Below are 23,012 nucleotides of genomic sequence, written 5' to 3' on the forward strand. Positions count from 1 at the left end.
TTCCGTTTTCTTCCCCTCGATTCCCCATCACCAGTGTTGCCATGTCCCAAAATCTCTTTCTTCCCTTGGACGGAAGAGGGAGAAAGAGAAAGGGTAAATATCTTTTTATATGGCAACACTGGTGATGGGGAATCGAGGGGAAGAAAACGGAAAACTTATAATTCGTGTTTTCATTTTTGATTTCATTACTATAAATGAAACTTAAAAAATGTGATCTTATGATCACATATAGAGCTAATGCAGCTCTTTTTTTTAAGAACTTTCCCACCCTTTAATGTTACTTATTTACCGAATAAGAGGCCTCCAAAGTAAGCCCATTTCCCTACTAGGCCTCTCGGCCGTACGGATACTTTCGCAACGCGATAAAAACCACATATCGCGTTGTTGAAAAATTCCCAAAAAAAATCAGATGAAACCCCACCCTAATCTTAACCTTACAAAAAAATTTTATTGCATTCCAACGAGAATTCAATTTATGGGAGCGTTTTGAAAAACGCGTTTTCCGTACTGCTCCTCTCAGCCGTACGGATACTTTAGGTACCCACTGTACTTCTGGACTGATATTAATAAACATTATCATTGTTGAGTCACGCCTCATATTTTATACATTCGTTCCCGTAAGAGACAAGATGCACGCGCCGTGTAGTCTCTTACATTACATACATTCGTACTGAAACGTAAGGCTTGACCATGGAAGACGAGGCCCTCCAAGATTTTGATGAACTTGACAGTCAAACTACGCTGAGGTAAAATGAAACTGTGAAGCCAACCAAAAAGTTTCTTGTGAAAGAGTAACATGTTCTTGGTTTCGGTATGCGGTACAGCTACTTACATCCGGCGCCCTGACATCTAAAGTTAACGGCTGCCGTTCCACCACCCATGAAGATGTAGAATAAGTCGGATTTCTTTTACCCAATGCCAAATCATTAGCCGACATCCTGACGCAAGCCGTGGATAGCTACCTGCAACGAGGTATCGAGTAACATTTGCAGGTCTACCTGTTTCTTTTTCTCCATTTTGTCCACACATATTAACTTATTTGAATAACTTTGTCCATTCGTCATGCCACTACGCTTACATTTTTTCATCAAACAATTCTCATGACCAATATTACGTTGAGCTCTTCGTACCGCTTTTCTAGTTGAAAGTGGTTGGGATCTTGGTTTCATTGGAAAGTTGTCACGAGCACGGCGATGGCTAGCAATTGAACACAGTTTTTAGACAGCAAGCCGCAATTGTTTGTATTAACTTCCAACTTTTAGCACGTGGCTGTACCACAACATTAATGAAGAAGCAACGCAATAAAGTGGAGCCATGGTTTTAAGACAATTGGCTAGTTTTACTATGTGAACACCCTCATTTCATTTCGCTAAGCCCCTGAAATAAGAGCAATTGAGAGAAACTGTGATTGTGTTTAGCAATGTTACAGCTAAGGGAGCTTGGGTGGAGGAAGTTCTCTTTTTTTGTAACCGAAACTCTCGTTGAGGCCAAAGTCGAGTACATCGTCTTCTTCTTCAGAGTCGTCGTCTTCCATCTGAATTGAGCTTTTGACTACAAATGAAATAGTAGCGAGTTGAATAAATAATTCAGTACTGTACAAATCAACAATTTTCATGTTTCAATCTCTTACTTTTCAGCAGAGTAGAAGAAACTTGAGATCCCTCGTTGATTCTCCTATTGCAGCATCATCTGTCATGAAGGCTGGTTCAACGGCCGCCCTTGGTGTGCGTAACTGATCCGCGGCTATTTTCGTCCATCCGAAGAATAGCAGCGGCTTCTTTTTAATACCAACGAATTCCATCAAAAGTTTTGTAATGTCTAACAGCAGGCGAGGCCGAGACCAATCTTTGATTGTCCTACTCCCATTACTCCCGAAAGGTATGTAGTAACTCAATTTTTCTTGTCATGTCTGTGTACGGTGACGGAGGTAGTGATAAATCCATTTGGTTGCAATGTACAGCGCAGCTTGTAGTGTTATAACTTTACCTACATGTTGTGACTTTCAGATTAAATTATCGTTTTTCTCCGAAATTTGTTTCCAGCATGCTATCGTGGATCTATGTAACAAGCCTGACGAGATCGCTGCAAGCAATTGTGATGTCACATAAATGTCGGCATCGTACGGTAAAAATAATTCCTTACTTGCACTTTGCCCGCCTGTTCCGTTCATTCTGCAACCCCTCCCATAAGCGGTGGACCCACACCATGGAAAAATGTAAAGCGGAACAGAGTAACGGAATGAAATGCTTGCTTTCACAGAAGTTTTAACCGTTTTTCATTGCGATCTTGTCTTTCCCGTAGAAGAGTCGTCGGCGTCGGTTTTCCGCTGCGATGTCCCTTAACCGTCTCTGTGCAGAATGCTTTCGGAATCCCGCGTCACAAACACAGGTCTAGATTTTTTGTCCAAACCTTTACGGCTAATGCGAGTGCTACATTGTCGACAGAGCGTAGGCTGCTGTCAAGGTTAAGTAACTAGGAATTTGCGACAGGTGCCTGGAAATCCAATCGGATGTATGCAAGGCACTCTCCAACAGACGGATCGCGAACGGATGGTTTACCAATTTAATACTTATGGAATTTTTACTCATGGTTTGCATGCCAGGCGGCACGCCTCCAACGAATAACGAGAAAATAATTAGAAACTACTACCGACACACGCCCGTAAAATGTAAATAAGGAGGATGGAAGAATAGAAAATAAAAAAAGTATGTGTACCGAGTTTAACCTAGAAATGAAAAAATGGCAATATTAGCTGACGTAATGTAGCATATAATTATTAACTGGGGAAAAGTGAATTCAAATATAGCGAGAGTAATAGGCTATTATATTACAAAGTGGTCAACCGGTTGCGGCCAAAATAAGGAATTTTGTATGGCCACGTAACGTATACATAATGGCGTTTACGATCACGCCAATAACTGTAATAGCAATCTCCCATTACGTATAGATTACAATCACTTTTATGGCTAGACCAATATGGCTAGGACATCGAAGTGTTATTCTTGACACTGGCAGGCATAAAGACACCTCACTCTAATGAATTACTCAACCACATTGGGTGATCCTAAGCAGAGGGTTTTGCATCCCACCAGTGTTTTCTTCTTTTTCCCACAAGCATTCAAACGATCAAAACTTTTTAAAATCTAACTGTCATGATTGCCTCTACAATCAAATGGGAAATTATAGATTCTTTGGTTGCTATGCCAGAATTGGATGTTAACACACGCAATAGTCGGCGTTGATGACAATAGGGGAGACCACTGAAATCATAAGTTCATTTACAAGCAAAGACGGAAGGATGAGAGAACTAAAAAGAGTTCAGAATGTTCTGTAAAATAATTCCTCTCATCTAAACAGTAAAAGGAGTCGAGAAAAATTGAAGCATTTCAATTTCACAACCAACATTTCAATTCAGGGTGATATTTCTTGTTAACCATTTCAATTTCTTGCTCTATTTGCTCAGGTTTTACCACAATTCCTACTCACACAATTTTTCATAAGCCTCGATATCAACATCACCAAAAGAATTGGAAATCAGGTATTTCATTGCAGCTTATATTACACAGAGATCATTATATTCAAAGTAAGGATTTTATTATAAATTCTACTTGATTCCTGTTGCAAGAAACTTAACTATATTTACAATTTGAATTTTAAGGTACTGATTCAATGTTGGACATTGTACTCTAGCTAAGTTAATTAGTTAATAATAACTAAATATAAGTTCTTTCTATACACTGACTATTTGTATTTATTAGTGAAATTCAAATATATATGATTGTTATACATACATTGCAAATTCATTTCTTACCTTTAATTGAATTTCTAATGAATTCAAATCTAAACCATTCAAATTTCAAAACACAGAAACAGAATGCCATTCGTCGCCAAATGAAAGTACTACATATTTTCTTTCCGGAGTGCAATAGCCACTTTTGACGCTAGAGGACACCGGACTCCGGAGTGCAATAGCCACTTTTGACACTAGAGCGCTCCGGACTCCAGAGTGCAATAGATTTTACCAATTATAAATTCTCGTTTACTGTCGCGTCGTCGTTGTTATCAACTTGTCATGTCATGTCACCAAAATCAAATTCGAATGAAAAACTTTTAAAGTATGCGTATTGTTTTTTTTATTGCAATACAAGCGAACTAAAACTTGTTGTTTAACACATGAAAGTTTGTAATAATTAGTTATCGAAGTTTTATTTTTTGTTTCCTTTTTTGGGTATTTTTTATTTGAGTTTTTGTTTTAATATAAATTACATAACGGTTTCAGATATATATACAAACGAAATACTTATCGTGATCCTTTTTTTAAAATTACCTTCGGTAGCACTGTGACGTGAGACACATTCCTGCAGGTGAAGTGGAAGCCTACCCGCATCAAATGGAATTCCGTGCTGTCGGATGACTCGAGTGCAATAGCAAGAAAGTGGAAACACGGTGTTTATTAGCGATTTGTAGTATGGGGGGCGCTGTAGCCCCTGTAGACGCCTTTTACGTACGAAAACCATCGCTTGAGGATGCTGAGAACCGTTTTGCCTTTATACTTGGCCATGTAAAGATGACCTCCAGCGTCAACCAGAGCCTGGAATAAAGGCAAATTTTCTTGCAATCGCTGAGATCCCGCAGCCAAATGGTGAAGCGGAGTTTTACCAAACTCATCGATGACGTTTGGGAAACTTCCAAGTTTAAGAGACAGTTTCATAATCTTGAGCACCATGTTGGGGTCGGTTCCATAGTCATCAGCGTGCCGAACTGCCGCGTGAAGAACAGTAGTGGAACGTTCTGAAAAGAAGCAGCGGATACAGGTTGAATAATACTCTTCCAATTGCTGATTCTCTCGATTATTTAACTGGGGGACATTGAATCCACAACGTAAAAAAACCGATAAACAAGTTCCCCGAAATCTTTGAATCCATCCCAAACTTCAAAAGACATACAGTGTGGCGCTTCGAAATAACTCAAAATAGGGATGAAGAATTGGGGAGGCACTAGGAGATTGGCACAAGACAGTTTTATTCCTGGTGTTCCGGGCAGTTGCTCTACCATCGAGATAAACAAGGCTGACATTAGGCGAATCGTCCTGCTGAATATTCTAAATGGATTTGGGGAAATGTTGTCAGGGTCGAATCCATTCATTTGTTCAAGGATGAGCAAGCAAGTGCTCAGCGCAAGCTGGTTATCTTCGCCAAGTTTAAGTCCCTAAGTTAGTTCTAAGTCACCGGGACTTAGATCCCAATGGATCCGGCTTTTAACAAGGAGGACATGGCCATGCAACAGCATAGACAAAGGTTTACTTTTTGGACCGTCATTTTTCAGCGTGTAAAAATTACGTTCGATGTGTTCCTGCAGCAGGTCTAATTCTTCCACGGTCATCACTTCAACAAGAGATCCAAAAACTGCAGAAGATGCTTCAGATGGAACATCCACATGGGGTATTTTGGGGAGAGGAGGTTCACCACCAGCCGGGAAATGACGAAGAATCATGGCTTCCCTCCAGTACTGTAGTCCAACCTTTGCCGCTAAATCATCAAAAGGTCTATATGGAAAATGTACATCGTCGATATCAAGTAACAACCAATCAGTTCTAATGCAATAATCTTGTCCTGTCGAGTGAATGAGGTGGAATTGATGAAAACTTGGGCAAGGACTTCCAACCAAGCGACAGAGCAGTAGTCGCTGATGAGGTGTTCCATCACATTCAAAATAGGAATTGTATTAGAGAGCTTATCAATGAGCTTTGCAAACAATGTGTAACACTCGGCGTCAAATTCTCCGATCTCTTCGATATCACGAAGGGCTCGATGCCAATTTCGTAGAAAGTACACCAAATTCGTCAACACAACTTTCCCTGGTCAGGATGTCTTTCATGGCAAACTCCAAAGGTGTTTCATCATTATCATTGCATTGCAGTAAAGTGTTGAAGACATCATCCACACTGTATGCAGATATAACCAATTGTAGGTTGTCAATTGAACCTTCGTCAAGGGCTTCAAACATGGCTCGCCTGCACTCACACACACACGAGCCTGCTGCACACTCGTTCGACGACCACCACGACGACCACAACGACATTTCATTTGGTGAAGGGGCAAAAAAACGCGAATTGCAATGGTTACGTTCAATCACGGATCTGACTAGACGAGAACCTGGAAACAATTGTAAGTTGGGTGAGCTAATGTACGCAGCAGACAGTCACAGACTAGCAAGTCTGTAATGTACTCGTGCAACACTCGTTGGCTGCCAGGGTTCCTAATAGGAAAATAGTTAGTATAGTAAAATGGGAAGAAAGGTGTGATGCGCAATACCTGGTAAAAAATTGGACACTCGTGGACAACAGAAAGAGAGAGTGATGACCACTCGCACAGGTTGGGAAGGTGACAGATCAACCTGGTATAGTGGAAACATTCAATTAGTAAGGGGTGTAGGTCGTAACATTTAGGGAATATTACCGTTGACGTGGAGGAATGAACAGGAATCACAATGCCACACAATCACTGTGCCTCACAATCACAGGACGAAATATAGGCACGAAGGAATTCTACTAAATGAACAAGTTTGGTTTCGATTCAGGCACACATCGAATGAAAAAAACGACTTGTTATACCCGATTCAATATTGAAAATTTTACTAAACGATAGTAAACGATTGCAATAAAAGAAATCAGTAAATCTGCCAGAGAGCAGAAACTGTAAGTTTCCTCATGCGAACCATGCTACAGCTGACGACAAAATGGCTATGAGACTGACAGGGAGAAGAAGAAGAAGAAGGGAGAGGTAAAGAGAGGCGCAAAATGCAATGAAATGTTGCAGATTGGAACAATACGGGTTTCGCCGATTCAATAACTTTCAACTTGAGTCTTGAAATTTGTGTCGAGTGAAAACGCACGTGAACACCAAGCAACACCAGCTAACAAACAGTATTGCAATAGTTGATACACACGACTGCATGCTTCAGACTTTTGTTTTTTGGTTTATTTGTTTACTATCTGCAAATGGATTATTATCAATAATCGGGACTCTATTTATTTTTACTGTTGTGTTGGCCATTACGGGTACGTTATCTTTAAATTTAAAATTTAAGAATTTAAGAAAAGAAATCTTATCTTAAAAAAAAATTCAAGCATCAGTTAAATGTTGAATTTTTTTTTAAAATTTCATTTCATCTTTTTCCAGTCAAATATTTGACTAGATTGCATAGGAAAGCTGTTCTCAACGCCCAGCTATTCACCGCCAAAAAAGGAGTTGGGGGCAAATGGTCAGCCATCGAATGTATGTCATCTCTCTTCCTTCTGCCAACGGATAACCGTTCCCTTTCCCTTAATAAAGCATCGTGGTTTAAGGGTGTTTTAGTTCAGTAACAATAAAATTAACACCAAGCTAGTTTCTAATAACGTAAAATCAATTACAATTTATGGATTTTTTCAGAATAATTGTAATTCTTGATTGTTTTTTTTTGCTTTTGAAATGTAACAGCAAACAAAATTACGAGTTTTCACAATTTGGACAGTTTTCTTGACTTGTGTTGCTTATACCTGACTTTTTGGCCACATCCATCTCATTTTTCTTTCACTTTCTTTCAGCTTGAAAGCGAAAACGAAAGACAATGTATTCATTAACTAGAAATGGAATCGTCACACGTTGATGTGTTTCGCAGCAAAGTGTTGCAGACGGCTCGTCTGCGTCCATCTAATCTGTCCCGTCACCCCATCTGTGTGCGTATGTGAGAACCCTACCGTGTTGTTGTACCGTCAGAGGGCGTAACTGTTGTAAGCTGGCCAGCGACTATGTGTAGTCAGTCGTCGTCTCTCGTCGGTCGTCTCCCGTCAGTAACCTGTCGGTTATGTGTGTTGAGTAAGTCTTACTTTCGTAAGCAAGTCTGAGGGATGGCTTTGGTTAACACCTGGCCTGTTCCGCGTAGTGTCCCCAATAAATATGTTTTTAAGAATCCCTTGTGTCGTGTATTCGTTTAGTCATGTAACGTAAACAATCTGCTTGGTCGAATCCGCTCGTCGGCTGAGCAGATTGCAACATTTGGTGTCAGAAGTCGGGCACGGGCCATTGAATAGTTCTCATTTTTTTTTTTTGGTAAAATCTTTTTTTTGTTTTGTGAGAACTGCCCGTGCGATATTTACGTGGTTTTTTTTTCTTTTTGTTTTTTTTTGTAAAGCCCACTTAAGTCCTTTTCATTGCTCAGCTTAGTTAGTAATTTAATTATTTTTTTTTTTGTTTCTTGTGGAATTTTCGTCAAGACAGTGACGATCGGTAGTTTCAGTCATTTTTTTTTTGTCACGTCATCAGACCCCCCCCCCTTCAACTTTTTTTTTCTCGTGTGGAAAACGCCCCCACCCACCCCCCTAAACATTTCGCGCGTAAAACCACGTGGCCCGTTGAGGCATTGAAACAGTTCGTTTCTTTTTTTGTGTGTGGCTTATGGAATCTGCGTTATAGCCGCCATTTATTTTTTTTTGTTCTCTTTCGCCTGAACATGCACTTGCTCTAGCAGTAAGTAAATTATTCTTTTTTTGCTCTGGTATTGAGCATTAATATTATTTTTTCATTTTTTTTGGTCAAGTATAACAAATTATTTTTTTTTGTCGATTACGTCCAGTTGCCGTGTGTGGTAACCACGGCCTGTATCTGTATTTCGTTTATTTTTCTTTTTTTTTTCTTTTTGGTTTGTTGAATAGTCAACTAACATTGTGTAGTAAGTAAGTGTGTTTAGCCCTACCAGTAGTTCTAATTTAATTATATGCCGCCAAAACGTGAAGATTCTGGAGTGCCGTTTCAAGGTAACCGTCCCGTTTGCAGACAAAGGCAAGTCTAATTGGCCTTGGAGCCATTTTATGCAAGTTTCTGGAGATGGACCACGTCAAATCGCCATTTTCTTTTGCTCCTTTTTTTTGAGCCTACGTCTCGTTGCAGAATGATTAATTAATTTTGTATCGTTTTTTTTGTTCGTCACGTAGAGTAACAACGTCTAATAATTGCATTTTTTGTTTGTTAAAGAAATAGTATTTAGTATTTACTGTGCAGTTGTGTTCTTTGTTAGAACAGACGTGTATGGTAGTCGATTTTTGTTTTTCTTTTTTCTTTTGGGTGACAGCTCTGCTGTTCGTTGAGTGGAAATCGAAGTTTGAAGTGAGTGGTAAGTTCGCCAGATGGAACCTGGCTATGCAAGAGTTTGAATTTGAAGTTTGCCACATAAAAAGTGTAGATAATTGCGTGGCTGATGTCCTATCTCGAAACCCTGATGAATCCTGTATTGGACCCAGTGGATCCGAGATCGGTCATGTAGTGTGTGTATTTGAAAGTAGAAAGCCAATAGGCACGCTTGAGTAATGTTGAATTGGCGTTCCAACCACAACTTGGATAGCCAATTGCGTCCCATTATCACCGTCGTAAATTCAAATGTCCCGGGTTAAAGTTCCAATAATTTTAAAATTGGTCGTAAAGTTTGTGTAAGATAAATTTTTCCCAGGGTCGTAAATTTATTTTGTTTTCCCGTCCGTATGAGTAGAAAAGTAATTGAAATTTCGTCACAACAACTCCTCTTTACAGTCATATTGGCTATGGATGAAACAAGTAGTGTCAGTATGGTGTTGATTGCCAATTTGTCGTGTGAATGTACAAGAATATGTGTCTCCTTGCAATTACTGTCAGTCTTATACATGTACCCCTGGATCTCCTGCTGTATAGCTGAAAGCTATTCCTTCGCCTGATCGCCAGTTTCGTTCTGTCGGAATGGATCGTCCCGGTCCTTTGAAAGTTAATGAGTTGGGAGCTCATCACGTGTTCGCGATGACAGAGCAGCCGAAAACGTCCAGATTGGTAAAGAGAACGAACGGAACGATTCCACCAACTCTTTCAGCGTTTATTAACATGGACAACGACGATGTGGATTGTCACCTGCCTGCAGAAGTGTTTGATGTCAGCACGGTTAGAAAAAAGTAACTTAAACATTTCGCCGTTTCAGCTCATGCATGGCAGACTTCCTTTACTTCGTCGAAGAATCAGTTCCAGTGGCCAAAAGAGCGTCCAGAGTCGTTCAACGTCTTTTTCGCCCGTTTCAGCGATCTCAGAGAAGCTGCACGTCTCATCAAGTCGAAACATCTGGTTGACCTAAGGCAACGAGTGGTGCAAGATTTCTATCCTGGTGCGTTGCTGCTCATCCGAAGAAAATTGAACCAAAGTTAAAGCTGCTTCCCCTCCTACGAAACCGAGATCCCGAAGAACAGAACTCCTCTTCAGTTGGTTGAAAGTTTGAGTTGGAACATTCATGTTTTTTTTTGGGGTATGTCTTTGTGGTGTTTTCTTTGTTTTTTGTTTTTGTTTTTTTTATTGTTGTGTTGGTTCCATGCTATTTCCCTACCCACCGCCCAGCTCTGAAAGTTTAGTTTGTTTTTGAACATTTATTAATTTTCTTGGGTGGGTTTGAATGAGGGAATGGAAAGGTTAGTTTTAAGGTCCGTCCCAATCTTTTTTTTTGTCTTTGTTGCTTGATTTCGATTTGACAAATGGCATGTATCATATGTAAATAGTTTTGTTTGCGTGCTTGTATGTTGGTGTCAAATCGAGTCAGGAAGGGCCGAATGTTGCAGACGGCTCGTCTGCGTCCATCTAATCTGTCCCGTCACCCCATCTGTGTGCGTATGTGAGAACCCTACCGTGTTGTTGTACCGTCAGAGGGCGTAACTGTTGTAAGCTGGCCAGCGACTATGTGTAGTCAGTCGTCGTCTCTCGTCGGTCGTCTCCCGTCAGTAACCTGTCGGTTATGTGTGTTGAGTAAGTCTTACTTTCGTAAGCAAGTCTGAGGGATGGCTTTGGTTAACACCTGGCCTGTTCCGCGTAGTGTCCCCAATAAATATGTTTTTAAGAATCCCTTGTGTCGTGTATTCGTTTAGTCATGTAACGTAAACAATCTGCTTGGTCGAATCCGCTCGTCGGCTGAGCAGATTGCAACAAAAGGGTGAATTTTGACACCTTTTCAATAACCGACTCAAAAGCTTCCCTGATATAGCTGTCATTTCCATCGAAATGTTTTTCAAAAGAACGAAATCATCAAATGAAACAACGAAATGGAATGTACTATCAACAATGGCAGACACTTTACTTCTGATGATTAGCGCCAAATCTGAGGGCCACTAAAACTAGAGAACCTAGATGTACACAGTTACACAGGAATCCTTATAACAATAGAATACCACGAGTAAAACAAGACTACACAAACAGAATGCCATCTCAAATTTTACAAAGGAAGCTATAGTTGGCAAGGTATTAAAATTGCAAATTGATCTCTAGTCATATTGACTAAGGAATTGGATTGAGAAGAAAATTGGATAAAAATACTTACTTTTGCTGTTGCATTGTACAAGACGTTCGACTTGGTACAGATGTCAGGACAAGCAACCCATTTGTCCCTGAAGATGCTCGTACAACCTGACAGGCATCGTTTGAGACAGCCAATCATCATTGATTAGAGACAGCCAATTGAATTCCTAGCTAATAGACAGCACGCAGTAGCCAAATTTTAATTCGTCACGCCTTTCACTTACTGGCACAAAATAGATCAAGTGAGGATGAAGAATAATAGATAACTCCAGCAGCTTTCCCTTTGACACAACATACAAATAATTTTGTTAGCAATTTCAGACTTTCGTTTACTTTTTCAACAACATCAAAATCTCTCGCCTGATGCCACTTCAACGAAATAACAACAAAAACATCAGTCCGTTTAGCCCCATGATGATCCTCTCTATGATGATCAGGGCAACTGAACGGGAGAGAACCAAGATGTAAACAGCTTATATGAGTAGGTCAATCATGAAAAAACCTATGAGAGAGCAAATTTAGCACAACCACAAATTAAACCTAACATTTTCTAGAAAATACAGTACCGAAGTAGGGATTTTAAGTGATTACCTTAGATATTGACAGGATGTTACAGTTGAATTTCATCCCTATAGTGTGACTGGCCATCAAATACTAATTGTGGATCACTGATGAATGAATAAGTAACTTGTAAACACATCCAAGGATACAATCCCAAACTAAAGCGATAATAAAGTCAGCGGTTTTTAAATCAGGACTACCTAGGGCTAAAATTCACGCTTGTAATTGCTCAAGATGAATCCGATGTGGACATAAGTATTACTGTAAAAATCCAGCCATCCGGCGGAACCAATAAAAAATTTGGAATCACTACAACCTGCAAAAGACGTAATACATTAACATTGACATTTTCACGAATTTATAAAGTCCTTTTTCATAAAATGTTCAAAGCGCTACATCGAGCTGAAGGGATCTGCAATTACATGTTGTATGACATTTTAAAAAGATGCGTCTTTAGTCGGGATTTAAACAATGACAAGGATTTGGTTGCCTGTAATACCTCGGTAGCTTAAAGAGCGTTGGAGAAGCATGACTGAAGGTGTGAGTGCCGTATGTATTAAGGTGAATTCGTGGGACACAAAGCAGGTAAGATGATGCGGCCGATCTTGATTGTGATGATGGACGATATGGTGTGATGAGTTCAGATAGATAGGCTGGGGCTAATACGTGGAGGCACCGGAATGTCAAGGCAAGAATCTTGAACTCTATTCGGCTCTTTATCGGAAGTCAGTGCAATGCAATCAGATGTGGGGTGATGTGTTCAGATTTGTTAACCCTCTTCACCATTCTCGCCGCCTAGTTCTGAAAAAGTTGAAGTTTGTTCAGGAGCTTGTCAGGAAGCCCGTACAAAAGGAAATTGCAGCTGTCGATTGTTGAGAAAACAAAAGCGCGCATCAGCTTCTAATTTGCAGCGTCATCAAGGAATCTGCGAATCCGGCCGATGCTCCAGATGTGAAAATGAGCCCTCTTGCACAGACTCTGAACTTGCTCCTCCATCGATAGATGCATATTAATGATGACACCCAGATTCTTGACAGGTGAATGAGGGCTCAATCACCAACATGAAGTTGCATCGTCGACGGTCGACAGCGCTTCCTTGCCGAGTAGACCAGAAGAAGCTCAGATTTGTCATCATTGAACTTGAGCTTGTTCCTCTTCATCCAGGCTCTCGTCTCATCCACACAGTCCTCTAGCCGACAGTATACATTTCACTCTGGTGAAAATGCTCAAGGTCCAGCTTGAGCTTGGCGTAAAGGTCCGTATCATCCGCGTAGAGCTGAGAGTTGATTCCGTGACGCACTGATATGTGATAGATCGGACCAGAATTTGTGGAGAAAAGATTTTGACCAAGAACTGAGCCCTGAGGTACACCCATTTCCACACTGGATAATACCGACACAACATTCCGACACACATGCACTGATTGATTCCGGCCACTTAAGTACGACTCGAACCAGTCCAATGCCCTTCATGATACACCACAGCCATCGCGGAGCCTCTGAATCAGTATTGCATGGTCTATGGTGTCAAAAGCAGTTCTCAAGTCCAGAAAAAGCAGTAGAGAGCCCATCCCTTCGTCAACAGACATAAGTAGGTTATTACTACACGTAAAAGAGAAGTTTCACAAGAATGAAACTCCATATAACCAGATTGCACAGGAACATACAAGTCATTTCTGTTGAGGTAAGACACAAATTGATCAGCTACAACACGTTCCGTCAATTTAGACAAGAAAGAAAGCTGTTCGGGACAGAGAGATTGTTTCTTCAATAGTGGTGTAACATGCGCCATTTTGAAGCTGTCAGGAAATATCTAACTTGCTAGTGACTCATATACAATGGAGTAGTAGCTGGAGCAAGCACAGCTACAAAACTTTTCAGAACATGCATCGGAATTGGGTCAAGGGAACAGGACTTGTTGGAAGAAGCCAGAATTCTCTCTGTTATGTCAGAAACGCCAACAGGGACAAACGAGTCGAATGCTGGAACATCAGCCACTGGCTCAGAGCAAGACTCAGCCTGCAAGGGGTCAAGATCAAGTTGTCTTCTGATTTCTGTGACTTTGCTGAGAAAGAACGACGAAAACTGATTTAACAGATCAATTCTCGAGTTATGTTGAGGTAGCCTGAGTGCCTTCGATCTTGAGAGTCTACAATTAACTTCTGAAGGTAAAAACTTTTGGCATTCTCAACAAGGTCGTTTAGACGATTCCTAGTGGAGTTCAACAATTACTGACTGATAACATTCGGATTCTTCCTCCATCTACGTTAAGCTACGCGACGTGCACACCTAGCAGACTTAACGTCCTCATTCAACCAAGGAGATAACGGGTGAATGACAAAAATCTTCCTCTGAAGTGGTGCATGTTTTTCCAAGGTAGCCAAGGCCCCTTCGTTGTACTGTTTCAGTAAGCCTTTCAGTGTTAGGATTTGGATTTTTGATTTTTTAGGTTGGGGGGGGGGATTTCCACAACAGCTGGCGTTCGTCGTTGGATGTGCTTAGGCCGCTGGCGGTGATTTCGGAACTGCTTTGTACTCTTGGATTTACAGCTTCAATGGCGTCGTCTCGTGGTTCTGGCGGTTTGACGTTCTCTCGGTTTCTCCGTTCTTGTGTCTTGTGGTTCGATTTGGATACATTTTATCTGTTTTTGTGGTGTTTCCTGGTATCGGTAGGTATTTAGCCTTGGGCGTGAGGTGTTTTGTTTACAATTTTTCTGGCTGTTTGTAAATAAAATTCCTTTTTTGTAGGTGGTTGTGGAATGGAGATTGGTTTTGTCTGGTTCGGCTTTCCGAGTCCTTTAAATTTGGTCCTAATTCGCTTTCTGTTGGGTTTTACGGTTAGTCTTTTGATGAGTAAAGGTATCCTGTTGATTTTTAGTTAATGGTTCACTTGTATTGATTTTTTGTTTGTTTGATTTGATTGTTTGTATCAGATTTCTTAGGTTCCGCTGCTCTGGAAAGGTTGTCCTGTTGAATAGGCCCAACCTTCTCCTGGGATATATTTATTCCTCGGCTTTCTCCAACTCTTTCTGCTACTGGTCACTGGCTTTGCTGCTTGTTGGTTTTATCTTGCCTGATGACAAAGGGGCTTTTGTGTTGGCCTTATTTCCATGGGTGCTCCCTTTTGGCTGGTGTTTTCTGCCACCACTTCGTCCACAACTTCTTCGGATCTGATGTTGGTGGTACGCATGCTCCTCTTGTTAGATAATGTCTTCTAGGTGGGATCTGTTTAAAAATGTTGCCAAGGCGTCCCTGATTTTGAACTGCGTATTAGCTCCCAGTGCTCTGTTGAGCCTGAGTATTTTATTTACGTCCATGGTCACGTTGAGGTTTGCTAGCAGCAGGTGGATCTCTTGGCGTTGGTTTTCAGTTGCCGGGCAGTCGATCACCTCGCATCCCTTCCTACTGCTGGGGTCTGCCTCCTTATCCATTCCGTGGTTGAAAGAGTTAAAGTGGTTGTGCCCTGACCTTAGTCTATGTAGACAGATCGTTGTTGCTCTGTCCGTGTGGTGGAACAGTTAGCCGTGTTTTGGTCATTACTTGGATGCAGTTTTTCTGGAATTTCTTGAGGTCGCACAGGAGATTCTCTTTCCAGTCGGCTCTTAGTAGTTCTTTTTTTTCTGATGGGGAGAGGGGGTAGTCCGCTTTCGTTCCTGATGGGTTAGTGCATTAGTATTGTGCCAGTCTGTCTGCTTCTTCATTTCCTTTAATGTCTACGTGGCTTGGAATCCAAGTTAGTGATGTCCGGGTGCCGCTGGAGCTGAGGCTGGCAATGGTTTCTCTGATGTGGTGCAGTACATCGTTGTTGCTAGGGTTGATGGAGGCGATGGTTTTGCCCGAGCTTGAGTCGCAGAATATCATCACTTCCGGCGGGGATTCATTTAATTTGTAGGTGAGGTTCAGAACTAAGACGATAGCTAGTAGTTCTGCCAAAAATATGCTTGTTTGGTTGCTGAGGGACCAGGATTGCGATAGGTTCCTATCTGGAACGTGTAATGCGCATGCTGTTGTTCGTCCTGTTGATGATTTTGACCCGTCCGTGAAGATGCACAGCGTTGAGGCCGGGGTTTGTAGATGAAGGGTTCTGAATAGCTCCGCTGCTGCTTCCTTTTTATTTACTGCGTCCTTTTTAGTTACAGGGAGCCATCTTGTTTTGCAGGGGGTTGGCTTGCTGGACGGAGGGTAGTTGTAGCTGGTCCAGGTTGGTGGCTCTCGTTGGTTCAGGTTGGGTTCAGGTTGGGTTCTCGAACGTGGCTACTCCCTGCTCCCGTATGTACCACATTTCGTCTCTTAGGCCCGGTTTGCTTCTTTTTGGGTATTCCGTTGTTTTGTCGAAGAGCATCTTTGCAGTGCTGTACATTGCGTTGCAAGCTTTGTGGCTCAGGTTGACCAGGTATTTTCTTGTTAACCATTTTCTTCTTTATGCGGTGGGTCCAGTGTCCGATTCTGCGTAAAGAATCTCTTTCGGTGTAGATATTTTCGAGCCGAGGATTATTCTGATGATAGCCCGTTGGGCTATGTCCAGTTTTTCCAGGGAGGTTTTACTGGTATTTCCTTACGCTATCAGTCCGTAATCTATTTTGATTTGAATAAGGCTTTTGAATAGTAGGATGAGTGTTCGGGTGGGTTGTCCGGCTTTGGTGTTGGCTAGGATTTTGAACAGATTATTAGAAATCATGCAACTGTTGATTACGTTGTCGATATGCTGTTTCCACCTCAACTTTTGATCGAAAGTGACCCCTAGGAACTTGGTTGACTTTTTCGGGTTGATCCTGTGGCCATTCAGAAACAGTAGTGGCTCTTCCCCTGGTTTTTTAGGATCTTTTGAAAGTGATCATTACTGATTTGTCAGGGACGAATTTGAATTTCTATTTCCTTCCCCAACGGTGGGCGTCATCCATGGCTGGCTGTAGTGCTTCTGCTTCGCTGGGCCTTTTAGTTTTCGTGAATATCATGATGTCGTCCGCGAATAGCATTGTTTTTGTATTGAACCTGTGGGTTTGAAAATCCGACATCATGATGTTGAACAATGTAGGGCTCAATGCCGCTACCTGTGGTACTCCGTTCACTACTATCTTTCCTGTGGACAGCTTTTTGCTGATTCTCACTTTCATTGTCCGGTCCGTCAAGAAGCTCTTCGTCCAGGCGAGTATCTAGCCATTGATTCCAAGCATTGCCATCTTGTAGAGCAGGCCTTGGGTCCATTCTGTGTCATAAGCTTTTGATATGTCTAGGAACACGGCCACTATAGAGCGCTTTTCGCTGAAGCTCAAGATGATTTCCGTTTCTAGTTTTACTATATGGTCTGTCGTGCTGCATCCTCGTCTGAATCCTGCTTGATCGATGGTAATTTTGGTTTTAGTTTCCAGGAACCAATGGAGTCGGTTTGCTATTATCCTTTCCATCGTCTTGAAGAGACATGAAGTGAGGGCCACCGGTCTATACGAGCTTGGATTCTCTTCTGGTTTGCCTGGCTTCAGCAGAGGGATAATTGTTGACTCTTTCCATTTTGTTGGGACGGCCGCGTTTGCAAGTAGAACGTTTAGTGGGTGCTGTATTGATTTCTTGTTAGTTTCCGACAGCTTTCTTAAAATTTTGTTGTGTATTAGGTCCGTTCCGACTGCGTTGCTTTTCGATCTGGGTAGGCTCCTTTCGATTTCTTCCATAGTTATTGGGTCGTTGAGGGGGTCTGGTGAGTCCGATTAGGCGAGCCTGGTAATCGTTTCCTCATATTTCCGGTTGTTTGGGGTTTGTCGGCAGGGTGAACAGAGCTGAATTGGTTCAGGAAAGCTTGGGCCTTTTTGCTGGGGTCGTTGAAGATTACCTCGTTGATTTGTTGGGTCTACCGGGTGTGGGGGCCGATCCTTTGCCTGTCATACTTTTGACAAATGCCCACATTTTTGGTTGATCCCTTGGGCCTAGTTCGTTAATGAAGCTGGTCCAGGCCTGTTTTTTAGCTGTCAGAATCCCTTTCTTTTTCCGTGCCTCTGCTTTGTTTCATTCGGACCTTGCCTCAGCCGATAGAGATGACTTTCTCCATGTCTTGAATAATTTTCTTGCCTTCTTCACCAGGTTGGCACAGTTTTCGTTCCACCACGGTCTTCTCGGTTTCGGTCTGGTTGTTTCTTTAGGGGTGGACCTTTTTGAAATTTTTTCCGTTGGCTGATTCCAGGGCTTCCGTGAAGATTTCTATCACCTCGTCTGGGTCATCTATAGAGGTGAAATTTGCCTTCGCTAGGTGTTCCTCTATTTAGTTGTTCCAGGCCGTCCATTATTCTTCTCGTCTATGATCCATGTGGGTGGTGGGCCACTCAACTTGCTTGCTGCGGCGTTCTGGGTGGTGATGACCGGGAAGTGGTCACTGCCTAGGTATGGGCTTGATAGTTGCTGTGGCTGCTAGCCCTGGTGATGTAAAAGTTAGGTCGATAGTGGAGTTTTTACTGGTTGATGGGTGGACTCTAGTTCCCAAGTCTATGGGCGAGATGATGCAGGCGTTGTGCGTTTATGCTGGATTAGGGCCTCATTCATTGATCATCCTGCCTTGTTGGGCCTCGTGTCTGTCTCCCATGCGCCGTGATGGCTGTTGAAATTTCCAGTTGTTACAAATTCGTTGGGGTGGTGAAGTAGTGGCACGATATCTTCGATTCCGCAGTCCCCTCTCGGCACGCATGCTGAGATGAAGATGATTTCCTCTAGGTTTTGGCAGAAGATTTTCACACTGATTGCTTCAACGGTGGTGGACGTCGTGATTTTCAAGGGTTGAAACTGAAGTGCTTTATGAACAAAAATCGATACTCCTCCTCCAATACGGTTGGATCGATTCTTCTTGAGTATGTGGTACGATTTGAACTTAACATTGAACGGGTTTGCCCAGTGGGTTTTGCTGAGAAATACGATTTCTGGTTTTGTTTTAGACAAAAAATTGCGGAATTCTTCTAACTTAGACTTATTGAGACCTCTGGCATTCCACTGAATGCATTTGAATTCGTTCGTTGATTGTTTTTTTTTTGTTGTCTAGTTGTCATGTTGGATAATCTCCATGGTTTCTTCGTTGAAGTCGAAGATGGGGCTTGCTGGTCCATTCGCTTGCCAGGGTGAGTTCTTTAATCCCTCTGGTCCTTCTTGGTGCTGGGCCGGGCGCTGTCTAAGCTGTCTGCTCGTACTATTGGGCCAGGGCTGGCGATGAGCTTCTTCAGTATCTCCTCCAGTTTGTCGAATCCTTCCTGTTGTGTTTATTCTCTCTACAACCCAAATGCGCGTTGCTAAACCAGATTTGAGTTGCTGAAACCCACTCACTACTCACTACGTCTTCTAGAACTCTAGCTAGCTCTTCTCTTCGTTGTGATACCTGACAGGAGATAGTCGTCCGACTTGCAACTAGGTTATATTTGATAGCATTAAGTCGAACAAACATATTTCTGTTCTTTGTTGAGGTTCATACATGTTTATAAGTTAATAAATTATGGCAGAAATGTTCTTCTGTCTAATAGTAGAGTTTATAATTTCAACACTTCCGCTTGGTTTTGCACCATCTCTACTTGTTGCTTTTCTACGTTGTCGAATCTTGTGTTGAAATTTGAGACCTGCTCTTTTATTGAGGCCAGGTCCTTTGCCATTTCATTGATTTTCGTGTTTATTCTTGGAATAGTCGCTTCTCTGACTAATTTAATTTCCTGTTGCAGGGCTTTCAGTTGTTCCTTTAGTGGTTTCATCTCTGCTTCCTGGTTGGAGTTGATCTGCATTGAGGGCCCCAACCCTGGTCTTCTGGATAATCCGTTCGTGAGTTGTTGTTGCCTGGTTCTTGCTTCTTCTATGGTTATGCCTTCTAGATAGGCCATCTTAACGATTTTCTCCATTTCCATGTAGGTGGGGCAGTCGTTGTCTCCGGATTCATGAGCCTCACTGTTGCAGTTTATGCAGTGTGTAGAGCACGCTTGGGATGGTGGGTGGGGTTTGCTGCATTTCTTGCAAACCTGTTTAGTTGCGTTACACCTGGATGTGGTGTGGCCTAGGTTTCCGCACTTTTAGCAGCGGTAAGGATTTAGGACTGAGATTTGTACCCTAAAACTCATCGATGCAATCCTTACTCTGTCCGGGATGGTGGTGGCGAACGTAATATTCAATGTTTTGGATTGGATCTCTGGTCTGTTTCTGATTGGTAGCCTTTTTACGTTGGTTACTCCCTGTTCTTGTAGGGCTTCTAGGATCGCCTCTTCTTTATCACATATGGGAACCCCGAAAATGACTCCATTCATACTAGTTGACGAGCTCTTAGGTAGTGTTCATGTCACCGGGTGGCCTGGCAGCGTGTTTATTCCTAGTAATCTGGTCTGTTGGATCTGGTCATGTGGAATCACGTACAGGTCGCCTCCTCTTAGTACCGTCGCATCTTTTAGGTTTCCAGCTGCTGTGAAGATTGCTTGTCGTACGGCTTCCCGTTGGGATATCGGAATATTCTTGAAGCTTTTTCCGCCATCATTGAAGTGTATGATAACGGGCGTGGTACGCTGTTCAGGGTTGCGTTGGCGTTTTGCGATGGGGGGTGGGGGGTGGGGGTGGGGTTTCATTATCCCGTTTTGCTTTGTAACTGTCACGGTAATGGGTACCTGATCGCGTGCGGCGCGCACTTCCTTTCTTTTGGCTGTCCCGTGGGTCTCGTGGCCACGAGATTTTATATAAGTGGTTTTGATCGAGAGCAATCACTGTGAGTCTTGTCGCGACGAAGGTTGAAGCCGAACTCAGCCGTCCGGTGTTGATGCTGGATCTGTGAAAAGCGGCAAGGATGCAAGATCTTCTGCAAATTCCTTAAAAACAATTGACGTGAAGGCTCGAAAAGTCACCTTCTTGGTCGGTTGTAACGGCCTGGTTAGTCATAATGAGCACTGAAGAACAAAATGATCATTGTACATATCCGACACCCACGTTGAAGCCACAATTGATTTTGTCGCTCTTGAAAAAAACAGGTCGAGAAGATGGCCACTCGAGTGTGTAAGCCCTTTTTCTGCCGTAGGGACATCCGTGGCGAGATCCTCTGGATCTTTCTAGTGCCTGTCGGTACAAAGCCCTATAGAGAATCCCCTCTTAACCCTTGTTTACGTGGCGTCTAGAAGTTAAAAACTTTTATTATCTCACGTCGATAAAGGGTTAAAGCAGTAACATGCTGAACCAAATTAAAGGAATTCATCGGGCTCAATAACTCGCGACCAATGGGATCAGGGGTCGCAAAGTGGAGATTAAAGTCACCCGCCATCAGAAGATTTCCCGAAGATGAAGTGCCGATCGATTCCCGAAACGTAGAAAACTCACGCATAAACTGGCCCTTGTTGCAAGATGGAGGCCTGTAGATTATCACAAGACGAGTGGCCATCGACTTGATTGCGACGGTGATGTCCAGAAGTTCAAAAGTCAAGAAGGAAGTAGTTGGATGCGGATGAATTTTGATCGTGTTCTTGTAGACAAGAGCAACACCTCCTCCTCTCTTTCAAATCCTTGGAACGTGAGCTGAAGAGTAACATTCTGGGGAACTAGCAGCAAGACAGGTAGCTCCGTTATGCTGAGAGAGCCACGTCTCCGTTATCACCAGCAAGTCAAGCTTTGAAAAAACAATAAGGTCATGAACCATAGCACAATTGTTAACGATTGACAGTGCATTCACAAGCCCAAACTGTGGCCAGCACTTGAACAAACGTGATCATTTTGCATTAAATCCTCCTCTTCACCCATGCCTTGTACAATGAGCTCAAGGCCAAGTCGACTGATAGTAATTAGATCACGAAAGTTTAGCCTTGCCGTCACAAGTGGCAACGCCAAGAGAGAGATTATCATATTACGACCGTAAACACCGGCCATGGAAGGTGATAGAATCTATAAGGACAGCACAAAACCGCAGAGTTACGTAAAAAAGAACGGATATTATGAAAGTACTTAAGTTCATTGATCAAATCCACACGAAGAAGCAGCGAAAAAATGCACACACTACACAGTAATTACACGAAAAAAGGGAGCCCAGATTTCCTGCACAAGGGTGCAAAGCAGACGACACCTATAATAATTATTAATAGGATAATCAAGAACCAATGTATCTGAATTATGTAACATAAATCAGTCATGCATGACTAATATTGAAATAGACAACCACACAACAGTGTGCTGATCAGAGAACTATCATCTCTGCAGAAAGATGTCACATGTTTTCAGCTACAAAACCCTCACATAATGAAATGGATCGACCTAGTCTAGGACCTACACATTCTGTAAAAATGAAATGAGATTCAATATAATTTATCATTTATCATTCAAAACGCAAAAAATTACGATTATACCTGTTGAAGGACTCAACATTCATAATATTCCACTCTATGAACCAATTAACAGAATAAACTACAGTCCACTAAAACTATACTAAAACTACAAACTGCATTTCAAAGCGTGGTGTCGTCTTCTTCAGATCTCCTAGGCAACGAGTAATGGGAGAAGGAAGAGGAGCAAATATGGCCACAGCACAGAAGAAGACCACGTACTAGGTACTGTCAGTTTTGCCTATCATAATAGTTGTTGCCTTGCGATGACGTTACCTCCTCGTGACAATCCAAAGGGATTGGTGGATGAACCCTTCGACGGAGTTGGTGCGCTGTCGCTGGTGTGTGCGTGCGGATTTCCGAAGTTCTTTGTACTTATGAGTACGTGTACGAATGAGTTATAATGGCTCCTCTGTACGGTGAAAGGAACTAGGTCGTTTTCACTCGCACGCCGGTGTACAGTACCATAAAAAATTCCGAACAGCGATTTTTTTGTTTTATGCCACCTATCCATGTATCGGGAAACTGTATTTGGCTTTTCTACTTAAATTTAGGGGGCTAGGAACAAAGCGAAAGGTGGGAAGAAAGTTATGTCTGGAATAGCCTTAGGCTCGTTGTCAATTTTTGGACAAGTGACGAGGAAACCTCAAAACTGCCATGTAAGCGGAAATAATTCGCTATTCATTTTTTCGCGCCATGACAATTCCAGACAGCCTGTCTGAATTTGTTCATATTTTTTTTTTTGGGGGGGGGAGACATGGCCGAGGGCTAATTGAGCCTATAACTCCTTTTTTCATTCTTCCCAGTTCCCACCATTCA

Source organism: Daphnia pulex, chromosome 3 (genome assembly GCF_021134715.1).
Source record: "Daphnia pulex isolate KAP4 chromosome 3, ASM2113471v1".
Taxonomy (NCBI): domain Eukaryota; kingdom Metazoa; phylum Arthropoda; class Branchiopoda; order Diplostraca; family Daphniidae; genus Daphnia; species Daphnia pulex.